General features: G+C 39.8%; 1 protein-coding gene across 10 annotated transcripts in view; it reads left to right on the top strand.

The window, feature by feature from the left end:
* Nucleotides 1–242: 242 nt before the first annotated feature.
* The window catches only part of R3HCC1L (R3H domain and coiled-coil containing 1 like), a 72,014-nt gene continuing 48,751 nt past the window's right edge, over nucleotides 243–23,505 (top strand). For 2 of the 10 annotated variants that reach the window (XM_070363945.1, XM_070363942.1), the window contains exons 1-2: nucleotides 243–535; nucleotides 13,306–13,401. The gene's annotated coding sequence lies outside the window, so the exon portion shown is untranslated. Of the gene's footprint in view, nucleotides 536–686; nucleotides 944–980; nucleotides 1,119–1,483; nucleotides 1,641–13,305; nucleotides 13,402–23,505 lie in introns of those variants that run through there. The other 8 variants (XM_005901182.3, XM_070363938.1, XM_070363944.1 and 5 more) reach the window with 4 other exon arrangements.

Here is a 23,505-nt window from a genome sequence, read left to right as displayed (position 1 = left end):
AGCAGGTTAGAAAAAGAATTCTTGAAGGAGACGGAGAAGAATGACCAGAGAGGAAGAAGGAAAACCTGAAGATAGTTATAAAATAAGTGATAATGTCCAACAGCATCAAATGGTGCTTAAAGCTAGAAGGCAATGGCACCCCACTCCAGTACTCTTGCCTGGAAAATCCCATGGATGGAGGAGCCTGGTAGGCTGCAGTCCATGGGGTCGCGAAGAGTCAGACATGACTGAGCGACTTCACTTTCACTTTTCACTTTCATGCACTGGAGAAGGAAATGGCAACCCACTCCAGTGTTCTTGCCTGGAGAATCCCAGGGACGGGGGGGCCTGGTGGGCTGCAGTCTATGGGGTCTCACAGAGTCGGACACGACTGAAGCGACTTAGCAGCAGTAACTTGAAACTACCTTCAGTGAATGATGGTGACAAGGGCACTTTCTTTCGGGGCAGAAGCCGCCGGGCAGAGGAGAAGGAGGAAGTGGCGACAGCGAGTTCAGACTACCTTTTTCAAGAAGCTTTGCTGTGAAGAGGAGGGATGGTACGTCTGTGAGGGACGTTAGGAGCTCTGACCCCTTTATAGCTGAGAGGGAAGGGGAAGAGTGAGCGGACAGCACCCCACACATCGCGGGGGCTGCGCTCTTCTGCCTACCCTTCCCCGCCACGTGACCCGGAGGCCGCCTACGCAGGCCGGCCTCAAGGAGACTACAGTCCCCAGAAGGCCGCGCTGCGCTGGGGGGGCGGAGCCGAGGCCTGGCGCACGTCTCGGAGGCTCGAGCGGAAGAGCTAGAGCTTGGAGGAGGCGGCGGATGCGGACAGCTAAGGCGCCCCGGGTAACGAGTTGCTTCGCGTACCTGTCCCTCCCTCCCTCCGCACTCCAGCCTGGGGCTCGTGGCTTCCACGTCTCCCTCAAGTCTTGGGACAAGCTTGCTTTCCCCTTTCGTTACCGGTATTTTTCTTCTCACGTGACGCGTGGCCGGCTCCCGCCCTTCGACCCTTGCGGGCCCTGGGTTGCGGGGGACGGTCTCAGAACCCTTTTTCCTTCTCTGGGCTCCGTGCTTGCTTTGGGTGCTCTCCTCAGATACTCTCTGCGAAGGGGCAGTTCCTTTCCTGTGTTTCAACAGGTACTGAGTGGGGACTTGGACACCCCTTTTTCTCCCCAGTGGTTAGGAGGCTGTGGACAGTGGGGGCCACCCGGGGCTTCGGTCGATTTCGGGGCGCGAGCCCTGAGCCTCTGGAGCGAGTCCGCTGGGCTGGCTGGGAGCCCCCGGGCTATGAGCTGGGAGTGAACTGTCTGTTCGCCAGGGAGGGTATACTTCCTGGTTTTCTTGGGCCACCCTCGGAAAACTCCAAGTCCGCTTTTTAAAGTTTTCTTTATCAATAAAAGCCTCTTCTCAGAGTTGAGCAGGGAAGAAGCACAGGATTTGGAATCTGATGTCCTGGGTAGAGCCTCGGGTCTGCCACTTGCTGGATCTATTATCTTTTGTAGCCCGTTTATTGCCTCCCGGGTTTCCCAATCTGAAAAATGGGGGTGATCGTCTTTGGCCTTCCTGCCTTCCAGTGTCGAGCAGTTTATTAGAAGTGACATGTGTGAGAAAGCATGTTTCACATATAACAATCTCACGGTCTCTCTGTCTCCAGCCCAGGTCAGTTGAATTTTCAAATCGTGTTTATGTGTTTATGAACTTGATCATAAACGTGATCGTGAACCCTATGAAGATCAAATGAGTTAATAAATACATAGGGGAAAAATGTCTTTGGAAACGAGTGTGAACCATACAGATGTTCTTATGTCGTGTTCCTGGGGAAGAGGTAACATTAGGGCCCTATCACCTGTGGAGTCAGTTTTAAACTTCGTCTGGATTTTAAGGTCCACCAGAATTTGGCTTGTTCTGTCCCACCAGCGCTGCGTGCACGCACTTAGGAGCAGCCTTGCTCGCGTCTTGCTTTGTTACAGCCATCCTTTCTTCAGTGCTACACAGTGTACAAGAATCCCAGAAAGTACTTCATGCTCCTCATGTGTAGTGCTAAGCTTGTCTCCAGCTGGTTGGCCCTTTTGAGGTACTACTTGTTCTAAACCTAGCTCTGATTGTATCACAGTGTCACTAACTTGAATGTATACTAGCTGAAATGAGAAATATTGGCGTTATTTTTACCTGTCCTGCTACATGTGTTAGGAGTCTGTGTTACCTTATAGTTAGAATTCAGAATATAAACAGCCAGGATTCTTGTGTAGTTTTTATTCCGGCAGTTCAGTCTGAGACTCCGCAGGTGACTTTGTTTCTCTTTCCCCTTGTAAAGAGTGAGGATTTTACAGTCAGCTTTTTGTGGGTTTGGCAGTATAGTAAGTCTGAGACTCCGCAGGTGACTTTGTTTCTCTTTCCCCTTGTAAAGAGTGAGGATTTTACAGTCAACTTTTTGTGGGTTTGGCAGTATAGTAAGTAGGTAGTCTTGTATTATTTCTGAAATCATTGTTTGGAAAATACTTGAATGTGGTTCTAAAACCAAAGGATGGCAGTACAATTGTTGAATGTATAAAGCTGAACAAATTTGAGTTGAAATCCTGGTGCTGTGACTTCCAGTTCATGAGTTGTGGCGAATTATTTCACCTCTTTAAGCTTGTCTACTAATTTCTGAAATGAAGATGATAGCATTTACCTGATAAGGTGTCTATACGGATTAAATGAGATGTGAATATAAAGTAGTGCTGGAGTGAGTATTTGCTCATTATTTTGTTGCTATTCTAATTGATGACTATGATGATGGTAAAAAGTCATGAAATTTTAGGTAACGTATTTTCTTAAGATTCAATTTTTTTGTTGTTGTTGGTAAGTGAGGATAGTTATCCTTAACCCATAAACTTAAAGAAGCAGTAAGAAGTGCTCAGATTGCAGGCTTTTTTTTTTTAAAGCAGTTGCATTTTATATAAAGATTATATTAGGCTATTTTTTATGTTTAGAAATTTCCAGAATGCTCTTGTTGTTGGGGTGTGTTATTGGGCTAGTGCTTCATTGATAACCCATAGTAAGAATTTAGTTTTGTGTCTTTCTGCACATTATAGCTTGTAGCAGAACAGTTATCTATGTTAATGACTTAGATATAGACTATTGACTAGGATAGAGTTTTATAGAGAATTTTTTATTGGCTTCCCACCCTCCCTGCCTTTTTTTTTTTTTTTTTTTTAAGCCAGACTATTTGACTCTAAAAGTTCCATGTAGTGGGTAGGGGCCAGAAGATTTGGTGACTCTCAGTTTCTGAAAGTGGTAACTTAGTGACAGGTGCTTATGGGGGCACTGGGGTGTGTGTATCTACAAGGAGTGAGAGTTTAGAGAAACCAAGAGGGAATGTCTAGTAGAGAAAACCGATTTGTTGGTCCAAGCAGAGTCTTAGAGTTAAGAATTGAAATGTTTACTTTTCATTCCTTCACATGCTGTGTTGACTGATGTCTGAAGATGCAAATGTCTAGGAACTGTTTCCTTTACTCTCTTTTTTGATGTGTTTTCCCCTGGCTCCACTTTACCAGTTTCACCCTGACCTGTAGTTAAGAATCAGCAAGATGACAATTATTATTTTTTTTTACTACAGACTTGTGTATAAACTATAACAATAGTCATTTCCATTAAAATCTGATTTGTGTGCTGTAACATATTATTTTTTTCCTTTATGTTTTAAACATTTTTGTTCTTTTTTCTTTAAAAGAAATTTTTGGAAGATAGACCCATTTTCAGGGTTAGTGAAAGACAGTATTATTGTTACTGTGTTTAGTTATTATATTTTCTTATAGTCATGAATTTAGGTGATACATATATATTCACTCTCATAAAGCTTCACATGATCACTGTAATTTTTTTAGCCAAGGTTAAGTTTGTTGACTGTGCCCACTGAGCCCTGAAAAATAGCAAAACTAATTGTCTAATGTGTTTCAGTCTGTGACCCTGTCCTTATTAGCTCACCATTTACAAAATTTCTCACCAGAATGAGCGATAAGACTAGTGTATTGTTGATTTGGAACTTGTGCACTCTTTAGACATGACAGAAGTAAATGAACTGGTGCCAAAAGTAAAAGTGTAGATCTTTAATTATATAACCTGCAGTACAAGACTAGCACTCACACTGTGTATAAAGCTGGTGACCTGTGCTAAAGCTGAAACTCCAGTACTTTGGCCACCTCATGTGAAGAGTTGACTCATTGGAAAAGACTCTGATGCTGGGAGGGATTGTGGGCAGGAGGAGAAGGGGACGACAGAGGATGAGATGGCTGGATGGCATCACTGACTCGATGGACGTGAGTCTGAGTGAACTCCGGGAGTCGGTGATGGACAGGGAGGCCTGGCGTGCTGCGATTCATGGGGTCGCAAAGAGTCGGACACGACTGAGCGACTGAACTGAACTGAACCTGAACTATATTTTAGACGTTTCTCTTGGTTGAATTGTATTGGTTGCAGGCATCCCACCCACAGGAGAAGTGAGAAGAAATGGAACGAGGATGTTCATGTCTTAAAAGAGAACCTACTTCTACTATGCCACCCACCAGAAAATGTGCTCTTAGCTAGTGGGGGAAACATGAAGAGTTTTCTGTTAATGAGCCCGGTAGGATGAATGAAGCCTGGGTAACTCCTGAGCTCCTGAGAGTTTATTGAATTACAGGGGATTCCAGTTGTCAGAGGTTTCGATAGAAGAGCAGTTACAGGCTGTTGCTGTGCAGCAGAAAACCTGCGTGTTGAGAGAATATTTCCTCTCAGTAGAACATGGACCCATTGCTCACAGTCTGTGCTGTGCCTTTTCGCAGTCTCATGCTAGCCTTCGGTCTAGTTTTTTAATTCTTCAAATTTGTTCTTCGGTTTTATTTAATCTATTGTCCCTTGTGCCCTTTTAAAAAATTTTTTGTTATTATTTATTTTTATGTCAAACATGGCTGGTTTAGACTAGGGATAACAACAGAGAAGCAGTGTTAGAAACGGCAGATTCTGGTGTCTAATATTCTGAGGTTCCCAAATAACACGAGTTAACCTGTACATACGGTAATATGAATTTCTAGAATGGACAAATTCATGACTGTTTAACTTGGTGCTAAGGCAAAAATATGGGCAAATGGTGTGTGGTATTCTTATTATGAGATTTGCCTCTTAGGAAAAAATAGGTGTAGTGTTAATACTGGCTTGCATATGGGCTGTTTCAGGTTCTTTGCCATGGAATGCCAGATGAGTATTAGAGAAGGGAAGCCCTTGGATTTAAACATTCCCCTCTGAAGTTTATACCAGTAGCCCTGTTTGTTTTTTTCTTATCATCTGTAAAATAGGGTTAATAATACCAACCCTGTTTGTTTATAAAGAGCAGAGGGAAAAGTTAACAAGAATGTCTTGGAAATGAGGTGACTAGGGGAAAGGCTGACGGAAGGGCAGAGACAGAGAGGAAAAGTCTCACACTGGGGTGCGTAACTTGTCCCTGAGACAGAAAGAGGGTACCCAACAAAAAGCAGAGAGTGAGGGTTAGTCAGAGACAGAGAGGGGACATCAGAAACCCTTAGGAGGGACAGTCAGACTGAGGCAGTTAGAAAGAGGGGTAAACAGATGCAGAGCAAAGGGCTGACTTAGAAATGCCAGGTGGATTCAGGGAGGGAACTGCGAAAGACTGCAGGAGGGAACCAGGAGGGCATGGCCAAGAGCTTGTTGAGTGAGTTTTTTGAGTTTTTGTCTGTTATTTGGGGAGTTCTTGTAGACGTTTGTAATTAGCCGAGAGGGAAGAACTGCAGATATTAGTAGTAAATCAAGTAACATGTTTATACAGTTTTTATTACACTAAAATTTTCCCTTAAGCACTCGTTTTATTTTGCATATTCAGAATACAAACACCAAGCCAGCTTTTGCCGCAGGCCTGTTAACTGCCTTCCTATGGTGGTTGTTCAGTCGCTAAGTCGTGTCCAACACTTTTGCAACCCTGTGGCCTGTAGCCTGCCAGGCTTCTCTGTCCATGAGATTTCCCAGGCAAAAATCCTGGAGTGGGTTGCCATTTCTCTTCCAGGGGATCTTCCTGCCTCAGGGATTGAACCTGCGGCTTCTGCGTGTCTCCTGCTTTGCAGGCGGATTCTTTACTGCTGAGCCACCAGGGAAGCCCTCATAGGTAAACTCATTTTAAAAAATTAAATAAAATGATTAGTTTCTTTTTTAGAAATACTTTTTCTTAAAAAAAAAAAATCAAATACATGCTTACTGTGGAAAACTTGGAAAATACAGAAAAGTTTAAAGAACAACAAAACCCATAATCTCACAACCTAAGCAGTACATAACGAGGCCTGCCCTTTCATTTTGTTGATGGTTTCCTTTGCTTTGCAGCAGTTTTTGAGCTTGATGTAGTTCCATTTGTTTATTTTTGGTTTTGTTCCCCTTCCCAAGGAAACAGATTCCAAAAAATATTGCTGAGACTGATGACAAAGAGTGCGCTGCCTGTGTTTTCTTCTAGCAGTTTTATGGTTTTAGGTCTTACGTTTAAGTCTTTCATCCATTTTGAGTTTATTTTTTACTTGGTGTAAGAAAGTGGTGTAGTTATATTCTTTTACACGTGGGTGTCCAGTTTTCCCACCACCATGTATTGAAGAGACCGCTTTCCCCACTGCGTAGTCTCGCCTCCAGCATTGTGGATTAACGGACCCTCTAAGTGTGGGTTTATTTCTGGGATGCCTGTTTTCTTACGTAGTCTGGTCAGTCTTTGCAGTTCACCCCATTCTACTAAATGTAAAATAGAGCAGTATCTATTTGAGGTTATTAGGACTCCATGGAAGAGGAGGATCTTGAAGGAAGTGATAGAATGACAAATTGAGAGGACAGAGGAAAATTCCACATAGAGTGATGAGAAGCTAGAAGCAAGAAGTGCAGTGTGTGAACTGTATGAGACAGAAGGGGTATTTTAATATTTCACAAATGCAAGATGATGCATAGTAAAGAGATATGATTTGCTAGGTTTACATGTGTATAAGGATAATGAAGAATTAATGGAAAGCTCTGAAGGCTGGGCTTAAGAACTTAGATTTGATCCTTAAAGATGATATTTTTGTTGAAAGTGATGATGAAAACAGTATTTGAGAAAGATTGTTGTGGTGGCTTAGAGGGGTAACCCCAAGTAGGGAGTGGCTTTAGGGTAGGCAATAGGACAGTCATGGAATAATGTAGACATAGAAGGTGTAAAGCTCTTGTGGAGGAAGAGCAAGAAGTGTAGGGTTAGAAAAGCTGAAAGTTGGAATACCTCAAAGTTTTGAGTTTGACAGATAGGTGTATTGTATTTTGATAGTGACATTGAGGAAGGATCTGCGAGAGGTCTAGGGAGAAAGATACTGAGTTCAGGTGCTTTTACAAGTTGTAGGTTTGAGTGGTAGTTGAAAAATCTGGTACTTTAAAAGTAAAGATCTTCATTATTAAATTTATTATAAATGAATACTGTCCCTTTTAAAGTCATCATTCTTAAGACTATGCATTTATTCTAGCAAATAAATATTCTTTGGATTTGTCTTTTGGAACTGCTTTCAGAACCAATAGAGCCATACAAGAAAACCAGTCTCATTACTTTATGGTCATATCTTTTGTGCCCAAGAATATTATCTTGCTTGATCACTCATCTTATTTACCATATTTATTTCTAAGTGATATTTGACGGTCCCTAAAAGTTAATCTGCAGAGGCCTTAAATTTATTACCGTGCTGGATATTTAAATAACTGTCATCACTGCTGAGAACAACCTTAAGCTGTGATAACATTCCGAGAAGAGATGCTAGTGCATGCTGGTTAAGAGGGTGGGTTCTGGAAGACTAGGTTTGAATGATCTCTTTAGTACATTAATTCTGTATCTTGAATAAGTTTCTTAACTTGCCTTAACTTGCCTCCATTTCCTCATTTTTAAAAGGAGGATGGTGATAATACTTCCTGCTTCATAGGATTATCATGAGGATTAGCTACTAGAACGGTGCCTGGCATATTTTAAAAGCTCGGTGTTAGCTGTTTATTACCATCACAGCAACTACTATTGCTGCCATCACCGTTTTGTCTATTTATCTTTTTAGTTTTAAAAATCACTTATGTTCCTGTTTAATTACATCTTGTACAAATGGAACAATGGACAGCTAGAGTTAAAATTAGAGCTCAAATAAATGATCAGACACGTAGGAATGAAGCTTTTTAGAATGTGTGAATTTAGTGGGAGAAGAGCAGAAAAGACAAATTTTCCTCACTGTGAAGTTTGACCAAGGATAGAATATTGGGGAATATTCATGGTAAGAGAGTGTGAAGCAGAAAAGGAAACCAGCAAAGGACCAGTGGAAGACTGTTTAGAGAAAGAAAAACTCTGGAGTGTACATTAGTATAGAGGTTATATTAATTAGGATAAGATTTGGTTGCAGTCAAATAATAGAGACTTCAGCGTGATGAAAGTTCATTTCTGTCACTGTCACGACTTCCAGAAGCAGCCTGGGACAGTCGTGGTTGGCACGGCGTCACGGCGTTGCACCACTGTGCGTGGATTCTGTTCTTTTCCAAAGTTGCCTGCTGGTCTGAGGTGGCTGTTGGAGTTCCAGCCTCTTCATCCACATATGAACCAGCAGAAAGGAGGGAGAGGACACATCTTCTTCCCTTTGAGGGTACTTCCTGAAAGTTAGATGTGCCACTTTTGCTCATGTTCTGTTGGTCACAGAGCCACATCTTCCTGCAGGAGAGGTTGGGAAATGTAGACTATTTTGAACGCTCAGTGCCTGGAGAGAAAAATGAGGGAAAATAAGGATAACCCAAGGGTAGCTAGTTGAAGAATCTAGGGTAGATAACAGAACTAATAGTCTGTGTGTGTGTGCCAGGCTGCTTCAGTCATGTTCGATTCTGCGACCCATGGACTGCAGCTCTCCAGGCTTCTTTGTCCATGGAATGAATTTTCCAGGCAAAAATACTGGAGTGGGTTGCCATGCTTAGGATAGTTTAATTCTTCATTGGTGATCCTTGATCGAGTTTCTGTATTTGTGAAACTATGAGTATGAAACTACTCTTATCAAACTGCATCAGTAGTCCTCTGTTTTTAGGGTGTTCTCCCTTCATGAATCCTTACTTAGTTAGGATTACCAGTCTCTTACAGGGAAAAAGGTGATGGGTATGTATGTATATGTATGCATGTATGTGCTATGTGTATAGATACATAATACACATTTATATATATATATATATTTCCTCATTTAGCATTGGTGTTTGCCAAAATTGCTTCATATAGCAACAGTCTGCCTTAAAATTGATAGTATTTAAGTGTCTGATATCTTTCTTTCATTCTTTTAAGCTTCTAATTTTACCTAGCCTTCTATTCACTCTCCAGTTTGGTTGTTTTGGGCCATTGTTTTTAATCTCTGTCCTTTTATATTACTACTCTCTCTCAGTGCTGTTAATGCTGTTAATAGTACTTCCCAAAATAGATAAATGAGCAAATTTAATTAAATGTGTTATTTGCACTCTCCTGATCATTAATGAGTTTGTATGTAAGGTCAGGCCTACAATCTTCCTGGTATTATAATGACTGAATTTTCTCTGTCCACTAAATGGAGAAGTATTTGCTTTAGAGTTTTTTATTCTTAAAGCTTCCATATTTTGTATGTTTATGTTCTTTTAATGTTGGAAATATGAAGGTCTTCTAACAATAAAGGGAGAGTGTTTTCCCTGTTTGAGAGTAAGATACAGACCTATCCCTATTTACCTAAATACTTGAGAGTATATTTTCTAAAGGCAAGGACGTTCTTTTATGAAAGCATACTACAGTTATCAAAATCAAGAAATTAACATTGATTTAATATTACACTGTAGTCCACAGACTTATTCAGATTTCACTCATTATCCCAATAATGTACTGTTTTGTAGCAAAAGAAAATTCTGGCTCTTGGAGTGTATTCAATTGTCATGTCTCTTTAGTTTCCTTTAATCTGGAGCGTTTCCTCGGTCTTTGCTTTTGCAGGACATTAACATTTTTGAAGAGTCCAGGCCAGTTGTTTTGCTGTTATTATTGTTGAGTCGCCAAGTCGTGTCCAACTCTGCCATCCCATGGACTGCAGCTTGCCAGGCATCCCTGTCCTTCACTGTCTCCTGGAGTTTGGTCAGTTTCATGTCCATTGAGTCAGTGATACTGTCTAACCATCTCATCCTCTGTGGTCCTCTTCTCCTTTTGCCTTCGATCTTTCCCAGTATCAGGGTCTTTTCCATGAGTCAGCTTTTCACATCAAGTGGCTAAAGTATTGGCGCTTCAGCTTTAGCATCAGTCCTTCCAATGAATATTCAGGGTTAATTTCCTTTAGAATTGACTGGTTTGATCTCATTGAAGTCCAGGGGACTCTCAAGAGTCTTCTCCAGCACCACAATTCAAAGGCATCAGTTCTTTTGTAGAATGCTTATAAATTGGGTTTATCTGCTGTTTTCTCATTACTGGCTTCAGATTACCCATTTCTGGCAGGAATACCGCAGAAGTAATGTTATGCTTCTCAGGGCATTGTGTCAGGAGGCACAGGATATTGAAATATTAGTAATGTGGTCTTGGATAACTCCTTTAAAGGTAGTATTTGCCAGGTTTTCCAGTGCAAAGTTACTGTTTTTCCTTTTATAATTACTTTGGTGGTAAAATATACATAAAATTTATCATTTTAACCATTTTAACCAAAGTGTATAGTTAAGTGATTAAGTACATTGACATTATGTTTTTAATTTTGAGGTATCTTTGAAAAGGTACTTTGAGATTTTATAAATTTCCTACTTCTCCTCGAACCTTTACTAACTTTTGTATATCTGCCTGAATCATTTTCATGATGGTTCCTAAATGGTGATTTTCTAATTCTGTCATGTCTATTATACTTACTTATAATACTTTATTTCATTATTTATTTTGATGCTGTTACTGATTTGGTCAGTGGGAGCCCATTCAAGCTGATTGCTGTTTCCTATTGCCTTGCCCTTGTCACTCATATACACATTCATATACATCTTTTTTTGTCTTCTGAAAGCAATGAGTTTATATTGATACTTCTGATTCCAGTCCAACACTACAGGGTTTATTCATTCTGTATTTATAACCCCCTCTTCCAAAAGTGAGAAACTTGTCCCTATGGTTTGCGTTTTTACTTATTGGCCTAGTCTTAGAATACCAGAGAATAGTTTCATACCACTGCTTAAAAGACATCTCCTATGGACAGGGAGGCCTGGCGTGCTGTGATTCATGGGGTTGCAAAGAGTCGGACACGACTGAGCGACTGAACTGAACTGAACTGAAGTAGAGTTCAATATTTGTTTTCCTTATCCTATGGCCATATAGTCTAAATATCCACTGGTCAATAAAGTAGCCACTAACTGCATGAATTGAGATGTACTTGATTTTGTAAACTTAATATGAAATAAGAAATGTGAAATATCCCAATGATATTTAAATAATATGTTGAAATATTTTAGATATATTAGATAAAGTAAATAAAGTTAATTTTAACCATTTTAACATGGCTGCTAGAAGATTTTAAATTACATATGTGGCATCCATTATCTTTCTGTTGGATATCACTGAGCAAGAAACCACATTCAAAAGTTACTTGGGTTAGTTTTCTCCCCAACTTTCTTTCTGTAGCATAGTTATGTTAGTCATTTGCAATACAATTCACTTCTGTTGTATTCTAAGTTTTTCTCCCCATCCTAATTGATCTTACTTATCTTTGAGCATGTGAAGCATTAATATGGTTCCAAAAGTCAGAATTATATTAAATATATATATATACACTCAAAGCAGTGTCACCCATTTCTTCTTTCCTTTTCACCCTGTTTTCACCCAGCCTTTATAGGTAATCAATCCCATCAGTCTCTGGATTACCCTTTTGGTGGTTTTTTCCCCCCAGGTATGAGGAGATAACACATTTATTTTTTTCTTATTTCTTAACTTTTTACACAAAATTTAGCATACTGTAGATACTCTTTTGTTCTTTGCTTTTTTAAATTAAACATTTCACTTCAATATGTTTTGGACTCCATTCCATATCAATTCATAGCACTCACTGTCCCATCCTCCCTTTGTCTTTTCCTCCCTCTTTTGGTTACTCTGTTGTGGTAACCTTAACCATTCTCTCATGGCATTTCCAGTGTTTTGAATTTATAAGCAGTGCTGCAGTAACTAACCTTGTTGATATATATTTTTGTATGTTGGAAGTGTATGTTTGGGTAAATACCTAAAATAGGATAGTTAGGTCAAAAGTTTACTGGAGTGGGTTGCCATTGCCTTCTCCAAAAGCAAATATAAGTTTTCTTAAATATTTCTCAGTCCCTTTCTGTGAGAGGTTGTACAAGTTTGAATTTGCACCAGCAATGTATGAGAGTTTTTCCCATAAACTAATTATCCGAGTATGTTGGTATGCTTTTTAGTTTTTCCTATCCTATTTGTAGTTAGAAACAAAGTATCTCAATGTAGTTTTAATAGTCACTTTGCAGTTAATAATCTTTTCATAGAATATATAAAAGTCATTTTAATATCTTTCTGTGTGAATTATATTTTTAAGTTCATTTTTCTATCAGACTTTTTTTTTCTCCCTCAGTTTTTAAGAGTCCTGTAGAAGTCCAGTTATTTCCTTATGATAAATTCTTTGAAGGAGAATTGCTGGATCTAAAGGTCCTTTGATATATAAAAGATTTTGAAATATTGTTAAAATGCTTTCTATATTAATAAAATATGTATCTCCATTAACAATGTGGAGCCCTATTCAGTCTTTACTGACCAAAACAGACCTTACTTTTTTAATCTTTGCTTGTCTGATGGATAAAATAGTAGATTTATTGTGGATTTCTTTGCTAACTGATGTGATTTATTTTTTCTTTGTTAACTGATGATGTTTATTTTTTATTTGTCCAGCTAGCTGTCCATTCAACATATTCTTACTGAACAGCCACCATGTACCATCCTAAAAGTTAGAACTATAGTAATGACCAGAAGTTGAACATCTTTTTGTGTTTCAGTCATTTGTATTATTTTGTTTCTTATCTCCATCTCTCTTTCTGTTTTTAATGGCATTTAATAGATGTTTTGTCTCCTCAGACTAGTTCTCAGAGGACTGAGAATGAGAGAAAATGACATTTCCTTATTCTGTTCTGTTGTTGAACTTCTAAAAAGTATTTTTGTGTGTGTGTTTATTTTTATTGCCCATTCTGTGGCAAATCACTGTGTGAAACTCTTAGAGTGTTCATGAAATGAGATCATAAAAGTTAAAGGCACAAACAGGTATCAAAGAAGTGATAAGTACTGATTTTTGTAAAACTAACTTTCATCATTATTATTTTCCAGGAGAGGCTGCTGTCTATCAGAGGGAACTTTTGTACCATTTGCCTCAGATGCAGCCTGTCTGCATGTTCTAGAGTTTTATTAAATGCCACGTATTTGGTAAGTCAGTTAACTAGAAATACTGTTTACTCTGTTTGCTTATGTTTTGTATGTTCTTAGTGCCATTTTACTTGGTAACTCTCCTAGGTAACAGGTTTGAAAGTGGCAGTATCCTGAAAGACTTGCAGGGTCTTTTGAGGATCTTCTTGCTTCTGTTCATGTGTCTTTCTTAAATTTTGGTGTTTGTTGTAGAGAGAATAGGGGCTTGTTAAATATTGGAATTAATTCTCAAAGTTGGATTACTAGCTTTGCTCTTTTCAGTCTCTTTCTACTATAGAACTGAGAATTAACATCCTTCCTGTCCAGCTCTAGCTTCCCTGTAGTTCACATAGGGAGCAGCAAAGATGCAGTGTTAGGGGAGGAGTTTGATGAACTGGGAAGACTATATGATTAGTGAAATCCTCAGGAAACCATAATAAAGCAGAATGAATAAGGCTATCAAAGAAATTATGGATGAAAACTAATTGATAGCTAGTGAAACTGATTTTAATTTTTAAAATGTTACTCTATAGATGTTTATTGTTAATTAAATTTTTTTTCTAAGAAGACTTAAGTTGCTATGACCTGCTGTTTTGTGAGAGGTTTCTCTTCCCCACATCCTGTGATAATCTTTTCAGTCTGTTCCAGCTTCTGACGCTCATGTGTAGCCATTGGCAACCAGGAAACGGATATAGAGGATGACGGATATATAGGATGAAGGCTTGTTCAGAGGGTCACTCATAGCACTGTCAGGAGATAATTGTACTTGTGTGCTGCTGAAGCACATGCAAAGAATTGGATTAAAGCTTTAAAGAAATGATATTGCTGATTTGCAGAATTTCCTTTTAAATGGGTTTGCACAGCAAGACATAGAAGCAAATGTTGATGTTGAGAACTGAGTTCACAACAGAGTACTATCAAATAAAATTTAAGAATGAGGAGCCATGGGCACAGGAAAAAGGGGAAGGAAGATCCTCCTTTGATATGTTTTTTTTGGTAGCCTCTTGGCTTCTGTTAGCATCAGAAAGGTGACTTCAGGTGTTCCTAGATGATGTGCACGTCTCGTGTCAGTAGAGAGAGACATGGGATTTCATTGTGCTTGATTGAAAGGGCCACGTCTGAGAGTAAACCAAGTGAGTTTTAATCTTGGTTATTTAAAATCTCCTTGTACCTGTCTTATTAGGAGTATTATTTTTTTTTAAGAAGAAACTAATTTGCGACTGGCTATAAAGACTGACATTGTGTCCTGGAAAATGCTGTACTAACACTGCGCTGTCCCACGGGGGCACTTCTCAGGTCCCCAAACACAGTGCTGACAATCTGTGACAGCCTGCGAATTGTTGGGCAGCATTTTGGGAGGATGGACAGCGGAGTGAGGCAGTTGTGTATAAGTTACAGAGGAGATGGGGAGGGGGAGAAATGAGAGAAGAGCAGAGCAGCTCAGGTTCTGTGGGCAGTTTGAACAGTAGCTATTCTCCTTGTGAGCTCTGCTGATACCACTGAAATGAACAGCTGGAATTGGTTTCGGTGGGGTAGAAATGTGTTTCACTTTTCCTTTCAAGGAGTTATGGTTTCATTTTGTCTTAAAAACTGTAAGGTTAGATGTTCTGTTGAGAAAAGCAGAAGTTGGATAGATTGGAAAGTTTCGAAGAGACTAGAAATATCACTTCATACTAGGAAATGAAACTATAAAAATCAAAGGAATGGGGATGGGTCTTGCCTTTTCCAGAGACTGTTGCAATGGTAGTAAGGCCAGTTACCATATCTAGATCCAAAACAATTGGGCTCTTATCTCAGACAAATGTATATCCTGATATTTGTTAGTTTATTAGATACCTCTGGTGGCTCAGTGGTAAAGAATCCACCTGCAGTGCAGGAGACACTGGTTCAATCCCTGGATTGGGAAGATCCCCTGGAGAAGGAAATGGCAACCCATTCCTGTATTCTTGCCTGGGGAATCCCATGGACAGAGGAGGCTGGTAAGCTACAGCCCATGAGGTTGCAGAAGAGTTGGACATGACTTAGCGACTAAACAACATACTAAGGTATCACCAGCTATTTGTTTCAGAAACACTTGGCCAACTATGGGAATCTTCACCAGGTAGCAAGGCACAAGTTTCTGGATATTTGGACTGTGGAGTGGAATGTGACGTGGGGCAAACTTTGGTTCAGTTCTTTCTCTGATCGTGAGAATGGTTATACAAAGTAAGTGTATCTGATTGCTCCCCTAGATGTAATGTCTGTTTATGAGTATGGGATTAGACTTGGGACACACTGTTATGGAGCCCATTCCTCCTGTTGATCCTGTTTCTGGGTTTTGGTTAAATGTTATTGCTTGCTCATTGATGCCATTGGGTTAAGCAAGTGTAATGTTGAGCAATGTCAGTATTAAGATTGTGTGCTATTGCAACACCTTTACCTGATGGTACATAATAGTAATAATAAAAAAAGCCAGGGTAAATGAAAGAACAGATGGTGTAAGGGAGTTTGGAGACCTAGACACAACAGTAATAGTATCACTTCTCAGCAATTGCCTAGAGGGTCTAGACTTGACTCTCCATTGCTTATGGTATTGAATGCCTGAACCTAGTGTTGAGGGCCCTCCAGGCTGAAAACAGAATATTCTTTCTGGCAGAATATTCCACACTTTGCTATATTGACCCTTTGGCTCTAGTAGTTTCTATAGCTGTCTCCAAAATAAGGTTTTTTGAATTACTGCCTCTTCAGATTGTTCAGACCATTCCTTCTACTTGGAATATCTCCCTTCAGTCCCTGGTCTACATACTAGCTTCCAATTCCCCTTTGATGCTATCTTCTTCAACTGTTCCAAGACCTAAGTGGTAGCTCTCTTTTCTGATTTTTAATATTTACAACTTTTTATTTGTCAATTTTATATTACCTTAAAACACCTTTTAAAAAAACTTCTTACCTTCCCAATTAGGTAGAGACAACTTAAAGAGGAGGCTGTGTTATTCATGGGCTTCAAACTGTGTCCTTACCTGTGGTCCAGCTTTATGGTTTCCACTGTCCCAGCGTAAATCTCAGTACAATATGTGCACTTAAAAAATGTTTGGCTACAAGAAAATGCCATTACCTATTGCTAGCTATTACTAACCTTTAACATTTGTCTTGCTTTTTTTATCATAAAAATATTAGATTAAAATACAGTTTAGTACCCAAACCATGTTTGTTCAGTAGATTATTCTGCTTTGAAAGCCTTTTGTAACACTCTCGACAGGTTTCCTGATCCTTAAAGGAGCAGTTCTCTGAAGATGTTTATGTATTGTAAGGTAATTGTTTGCTGTTCTTGAAACTTAATTAGTAAACTTTCAGTCTGCATATAAGAGAGTCTTTTATTTATTAATTATCTGATGTTTTTTCTTTGCCTGTTTTAAAGTGAAGCTTGCTTCTTTTGATGTCTCAGTTTCTGATCAGCCACATTTGGTCTTCACACTCGCTAGTACAGCTACAAGGAGGAAGGAGATAAGAGTTGTAACTATATCTGTAACATACCTTTACAATTATTCTCTTTGGTTATTATTGCACTTTGGTATTTTTGCTTTTTTGAAAGTATACTATGCTTTGTTTACCCCATTTTTTTAGAACGCATGTATTCTGGTCTACTGTAGTAGTGAAGTGTAGGGACTTTGGAATCCTAACCAACACTTGGAAGCTGTGTGATCTTCAGTAACTTGGTTTTAGATTTCTCATCTGTAAAATTGAGATAATAGCACCTACCTCTTGGTATGTACTTGGGGTCAAATGAGACAATATGAATAAGACACAGATTAAGCCCATTAGCCTCTGCTTTCAAAACTTACTCAGTGGTTTATTAGCTTTAGTTTGTGAATCTTGGGTTTCTGTGGTGGCTTAGATGGTAAAGAATCCGCCCGCAATGCAAGAGACCTGGGTTTGATCCCTGAGTCAGGAGGATCTCCTGGAGAAGGGAATGGCAACCCACTCTAGTATTCTTGCCTGGAGGACTCCATGGATAGAGGAGCCTGGAGGGCTACAGTCCATGGGGTCACAGAGAGTCAGACACGACTGAGTGACTTTCAAAGGGGAAAAATGATCAAGCTTAATGCATGTCAGATTTAAGGCACAGCCCTGAAAGCCTTATTCGTTCTGACTCTTATTCTCAATAGGATATCAGTGCAACCCAGGATAGACCCAGGAAAGGAACTAATTTCAAAGAAGTGTAGAAACACAGACCAACCTCCAGATGTGTAATGAGGGAAAGAAATTTTAGGAAGGTGTTTTCTTCTCTCCTCTCTACCACCAGATAGATACACAGAGTAGGAAGCAGACTGCTTGCTATACCTTTATGTTACATATTGCTATTGTTCAGTTATATTAAAGCTTTGATCTGCGGTGGTCAGTTGTAGGTGCAAATATTAGACTCGGAACAGCTAAGTTGGTGAACGATGGGGTTACCACATCAGTGGAGTGTGAAAGAGACTAAGCTGCGGACTGTTTCCCAGCCTCTAAAGCGTGAAATCAGTTGGTGCCGATGCATGGCGGCTGTAGCCAGTGGAGTATAAAATAAGTTGGGAGCGTGAATTGTGTTATGTTATGAGAAAAACCTTTTCATGCCATAGTTTGTTTGCATATTTTGGGGCCCTCAAGACCCCTGCTGGAATCATCTCTCCTGTATCTTTCATCGTCTGGATACTCAGATTTTTTTATGAAATATTTCTTCCAGTTCTGCAGCCTATAATCTTTGTTCAGCTGCATGCACAGAAGCAAAGGCTATAAATGTCTGGAGCAGACTAATATTAAAATACTGACTGTTATATTCTGTTTAAGATTACATCTGAAAATGCCATTTGCAGGAGGTATTTATTGTACAAGTTTCTTCTCTCTTTAGATTCAGATTTGAAAGTGCGCTCTTCATTCTGCTTTGAAGGTTCCTCTAGTCTAGGAGCTGTGCCATCAGTTTCACTGCTCGTTGTTCCCATGTGCCTCTGGAGAAAGGTGGGGAAGGATAATGTTTTCAAATGGTCGTGGGAGTAGATAGGAAGAAGTACAGAGATTATTCTTATGGGGAATAGAAGAGAGGGAGTTCCTCTCCTGACACCTGGTTAGGTTCTTCAACCATATGGCTTTGAGGGTGAGGCAAGGTGAATGAGGAAGTTTCAGAGATAGTAGTAGATTATTATTGTCAGCACTTTTAAGTCTGGAAGGTTATTGGAAATAGTCATGCCATGAAAGCATTAATCTTTCATTCTTACCCTAGTTGATTTTCTTGTTTTACTGCAGCAGTCTTTGAACTCTCTTTTGGTTGCTTTGCATTTATACAGATTCTAAGCAAATTGCTAATATTTATGAAATTAATAGATGATTGTGAGAGACCATCTTGCTGAGTATCATCAGGCAGTCTAGTGTACTGGTTAAATGCAGGGACTTTGAAATCCTAACCAGCACTTAACAGCTATGTGACCTTGAGTTGCTTCTGATTTCTTATCGGTAAAACTGAGGTCATAATACCTATCTCATAGTACTGTAGCTGGAATCAAATGAGAAAATACGATACATAAAATATTGAGCACAGTCCCTGTCACATCATGAGCACTCATCAAGTGGTTAGCTGTTTATTTTTTTCTTTCTCTTCCTCTACTGCTCTGCTACTACTTCAGTTTTGCTTGTGGGGCCTAAACCTTAATGGAACAGAAAACATAATTAGACATGGTTCATTGCAGCAGATTTTGAAAAATATGTCATTGTTCCCTGGCTTCATCTATTTCTTAATAGATCTTTCTTAACCAAATAGAAACACCATAAAAAGACTTTTTAGCGAAAGGAAAGGATCTTTGTGTTGACTTGAGATTGCCTTGTAAAAAAATTGATTATTCTAAAATGTATTTGTTTAATGCAAATAAAACAGCTTTTCTATGAACTTAAGGAGTATATAGAAATAAGAAAGAGTTTAAAGCACTGTCATTCCTTATTATTCACCTAGTACTGATAATTTTTTCTTAGGAGGTACCTTATTTTTAATTCCTAGGAGAAATGTTTTGTCTGGTCCTAAGAGTAGTTGTAGCAGAATTCTCATCTAATGTATGAGGACATTTTTGTGGGAATGGGATGGAAAAGTCATCCTGATCATTTACACTAATGGAGATATGCCTTAGGGTGGATAATATGTTTGGTTTTGATGTGTATTATGTGGTTATTTTTGCAGCACAATTAACTTCCTGATTAAACTTTACTCAGCTAGTATATCCTGCATATATATACTGGGTAGAAAATTGGTTAAAGGCAGGTATGATGGTTAGCTTAACTAACTAGTTTAGTTTAGTTGATGGGAGATCTGGGGTTGTTGTCTCAGTTACCACTCAAATAGTTCCAAGTCTTAAGTAAATTCCTCAGTTTGCTCATTTTAAAAATGAGTTTATATGACATGATTTTCCAAGGTCTTTTTCAGCTATCTGTAAGGCTGTAAGGTTTGTATGGAGGTAACTTGACAATCAGGAAATGCAACAGTGACCCATTTTGACCACCAGAGGGTGGAGTCCAATCAGTTAGCTAGTGCTCTGTATTTGACCAGAATGTGGTGTCCTTGGAAATGAAGAGGACGCATTGCTCCTCTGTCCATTTAATTTAAGTTATGGAGCCTCTGACTTTTCTGATTCTACTTGCATTAGACATCTTTCTGCTTTTTTCTTTTCAAACTTCTAGATAAAGAAGGGAGAAGAGAAGGATAGAGGTTTCTTATTGTCAGGGATTCATCAAATTTTGTTCTCTAAGATAGCAAATGACTCTCAGGTGACCCATTGGCAACTTTGATGGGGAGCACAATAGTATTAGTGGCTAAATTTAAATTACTTGTGGCTTCCTTCCTCCCCAAACACATAGGCAAACACATAGGCATACATACAAATAACAGTCAATCCTCATTTCTCTCATTTCTTCTGAAATCCCAAGGATGAAAGTGGGATATCTGAGAAATGTAATAAGCACAATACTTTTAATTGAAGTCTAGGTTTCAGCCTTGCTTTACTGCTTAATATCTATCTAACCAGGTACATTACAACCTCAGATCCTCAGTTTCTGTATTTGAAAAATTAGGATATTGAATTATTACCTATACAGTCTCTTTCAATAATGTAATTCTAAAATTATGTAAAAATTATTCAATGTTTATGTGAAGGGCAGTGCTATTCTTGATAAGACATTAATTTTTATAAAAATAGCACAGAATTTTTCCTATTTTTTGCTTGAAATAGAATTATAGGTGTTGTTAAGGCATAAATATTAAAATTTTAAAGTAAACTACCATTATGGCAAGAAGAATGACAGTTGCCTTTCCATTGAGACATTTTTCTAACCCCCAAAACAAATACAAACAAATTCTCTGAGCATTGGCTCACAGCAGCAGCGAGTCAGTCAAAAGAGGTGGGACCAGGAGCCAGGCCAAGCTGATTTGGGGTATAGTTGATAGTAAAGCATTTAGAGAAGTCATCTGGGAACACGTGAGCTTAGAATAGAGGGCACGTGGGATCTAGGAATCTGTATTATAAAGCTGGATTCAGAGTCCATTTCTTTAATCACACAAGTGGAAATAACTTTGATAGAGTCCAGTTGTATGAGTCTGAGAGCACATGATAACATGGAAATAACAAAGGGGGCATGTAGTCCAAATAAACAAGCAGAAATGAGTGCCTAGAAGGTGACAGACAAGTGGATGCAGAAGTGTGCTTGTGAAAACAGGCAAGGATTAGTACTTATGATTTGATATGTATACAAGAGAGTAGAAGCCAGCCAGGAAAACCAGATAGAAACAGCATTTTAGGATTATGTGCAAATACAAAATTTCAGTCCATCCTGGTTTTAATCACTGTCCTTGATGTTGGTAGTCATGTCTCCCTGGCATATCCAAGGTGCCCATACTTGAGTCTAGTGAGGATATCACTGACACACTCTATATAGTTTATATGATTCTAATAACTTCACATTCCACTGGATACACAAATCCACAGATCTGCTCACTATAACTGCAGAGTTCATTTCACAGAACTGGCTAGTAAAAAATTTGGCAGGCAAGCTAGCTTTTCAAGTGCTCCTAGGAACGGAGCCCAGCTGTTCCCTTTGGGCTTTGCAGTGTTGGAATTCATTGAGTTAGCAGCTAGAAAGAATGGACTGTAACATTTTCAGCCTGGTTCCTGACAGCAAAGCAAAGGTGTTAGAATTTCTGTTCTAGAGGTTTACACTGCAAGTAACTTAACCTGATTGTGTGTCTTAATATTACTGGGCTTCTGACCGCTGAAATATGGCTTGGATCGATGGTGGTTTGGAGAAAGTAGAAGGAGGGCTATCCATCATTCAGAGGCTCCATAGAAGCTGCCTGATAATGCTGCTTTCACCAAGCAGCCATCTGTCCATCCATCCATCAGTAGGATGAAATGAGATTTAGCGGAACAGGCAGCTGTAACTCTGAGACACTTTCTAACCAACAATTGCAGCCCTGGCCTTAGTCTGACCACAAAGCACAGCACTGGGGTTTGGCGGGATGTGGCGGCAAGCACAGCAGTCTCATTCCCGTCAGTACCAGCCTAGAGTGTATTCAATATGAGGCTGAAGCCCAGCCGAATCTCTTGTACATAATTCGGCTAAACTTCGGGTGATGAGCAAGCAGTAATTCTCTTTCAGGTCCAGTATTGTTTTACAAGTTGAGCAGACTCTTTTGATGGAGAATTTTTTGTTTGACTTGGAGAAGAAATAGAATTAGGAGCTGATTTAATTACTCTAGAATCTGACCACACAGTTTAGTCTTTAACCCATATTGTATGTTGGCAGAAGGCTTTGTAAATGCCAATGAATCAGGAGGACCACCTTTTTCTCAGTTGTAAACACTGTGGGCGGAGGAGGCAACGGCACCCCACTCCAGTGCTCTTGCCTGGAAACTCCCATGGGCGGAGGAGCCTGGTGGGCTGCAGTCCACGGGGTCGCTAAGAATCAGACACAACTGAGCGACTTCACTTTCACTTTTCACTTTCCTGCATTGGAGAAGGAAATGGCACCCCACTGCAGTGTTCTTGCCTGGAGAATCCCAGGGACGGAGGAGCCTGGTGGGCTGCCGTCTATGGGGTCGCACAGAGTTGGGCATGACTGAAGCGACTTGGCAGCAAACACTGTGGGAACTTCTGCTGGCAAGTCCCCATTTGTCATGGCAGTGAAGGATGAGGCTAAATTAAATTCAAGGATAATTCAGTGATTTTATTTTATCTAGATTCTTTTTTCTCTAAAATTGGCATTTTTTAACCTAGGTTGTTATAGAGCAGAAATTGCTTATTTCTCTCTACTCTGTATTAGTGGTGCCAACATGGAAGGAAAGTAAATGTGGGCAGGAAAATGGGTCAAAGATAAGAAGCAAGAAGGGGACTACCCCTGAAGTGGATTATGAGGCTCTGAGTATTGACTGTTACCTGTTGTCTTCCTGGTTCTCCTGCTTTTCCAGGGCACCGAGCCTTCTGAGAGCCTCTTGCTCAGTATGGCTCTGTGCTCACTTTGCCTGTCCTGGTGCTTCCCTAGCCGTGGCCAGATTTCTTGACTGTTTTCTTGCAGTGGTCAGTTCAGACCTCTGCTCCTGCTCTTTGTTCTGAAGCCTTAGCTCTTCATTTTAGATTGGGGGAAGGGTCGAGGGAGCCTAATGTACCGGAGATACCTCGGAAATGAGAGCCTTGGATGAATTCCTGGGCCTATTGATCCACCGGCAGTTTATGCATCCTGACATTCATAATCTCAGTAGGTTGCTGATGTTCCTGATTAATGGGCCCAGGGGCTGTCCATCCGTCACTTCACATTAATTACTGAAGAGGTGTTTTTCCAGTGATTTACCTGACAGCGGGCTGTGATAAATACCCGTAAGCAGAGTGGGCAGTGATTTATCACAGGACCACACCCTCCCCCCACTTAGCCTTCCCCCTAACCACAGGCCAGCACTGGGACCTGACCAGAGAGTGCCCCCTCCCCATAAGCTATCTATCTCCATAATTGCTTGAGGATGCATATTTACTGGGGCATGGGACCTGGCAGATAGCATTCTAGAATTTGTGCCAAAGATGATGAAAAATAAATCTTCCTAGTAGGAAGAGTAACTAGTATGTTTTCTCATGGGGCAGAGAA

This window comes from Bos mutus, chromosome 26, assembly GCF_027580195.1.
Source record: "Bos mutus isolate GX-2022 chromosome 26, NWIPB_WYAK_1.1, whole genome shotgun sequence".
Lineage (NCBI taxonomy): Eukaryota > Metazoa > Chordata > Mammalia > Artiodactyla > Bovidae > Bos > Bos mutus.
The sequence above is the reverse complement of the archived record's forward strand: the minus strand, read 5'-3'. Positions and strand labels throughout refer to the sequence as shown.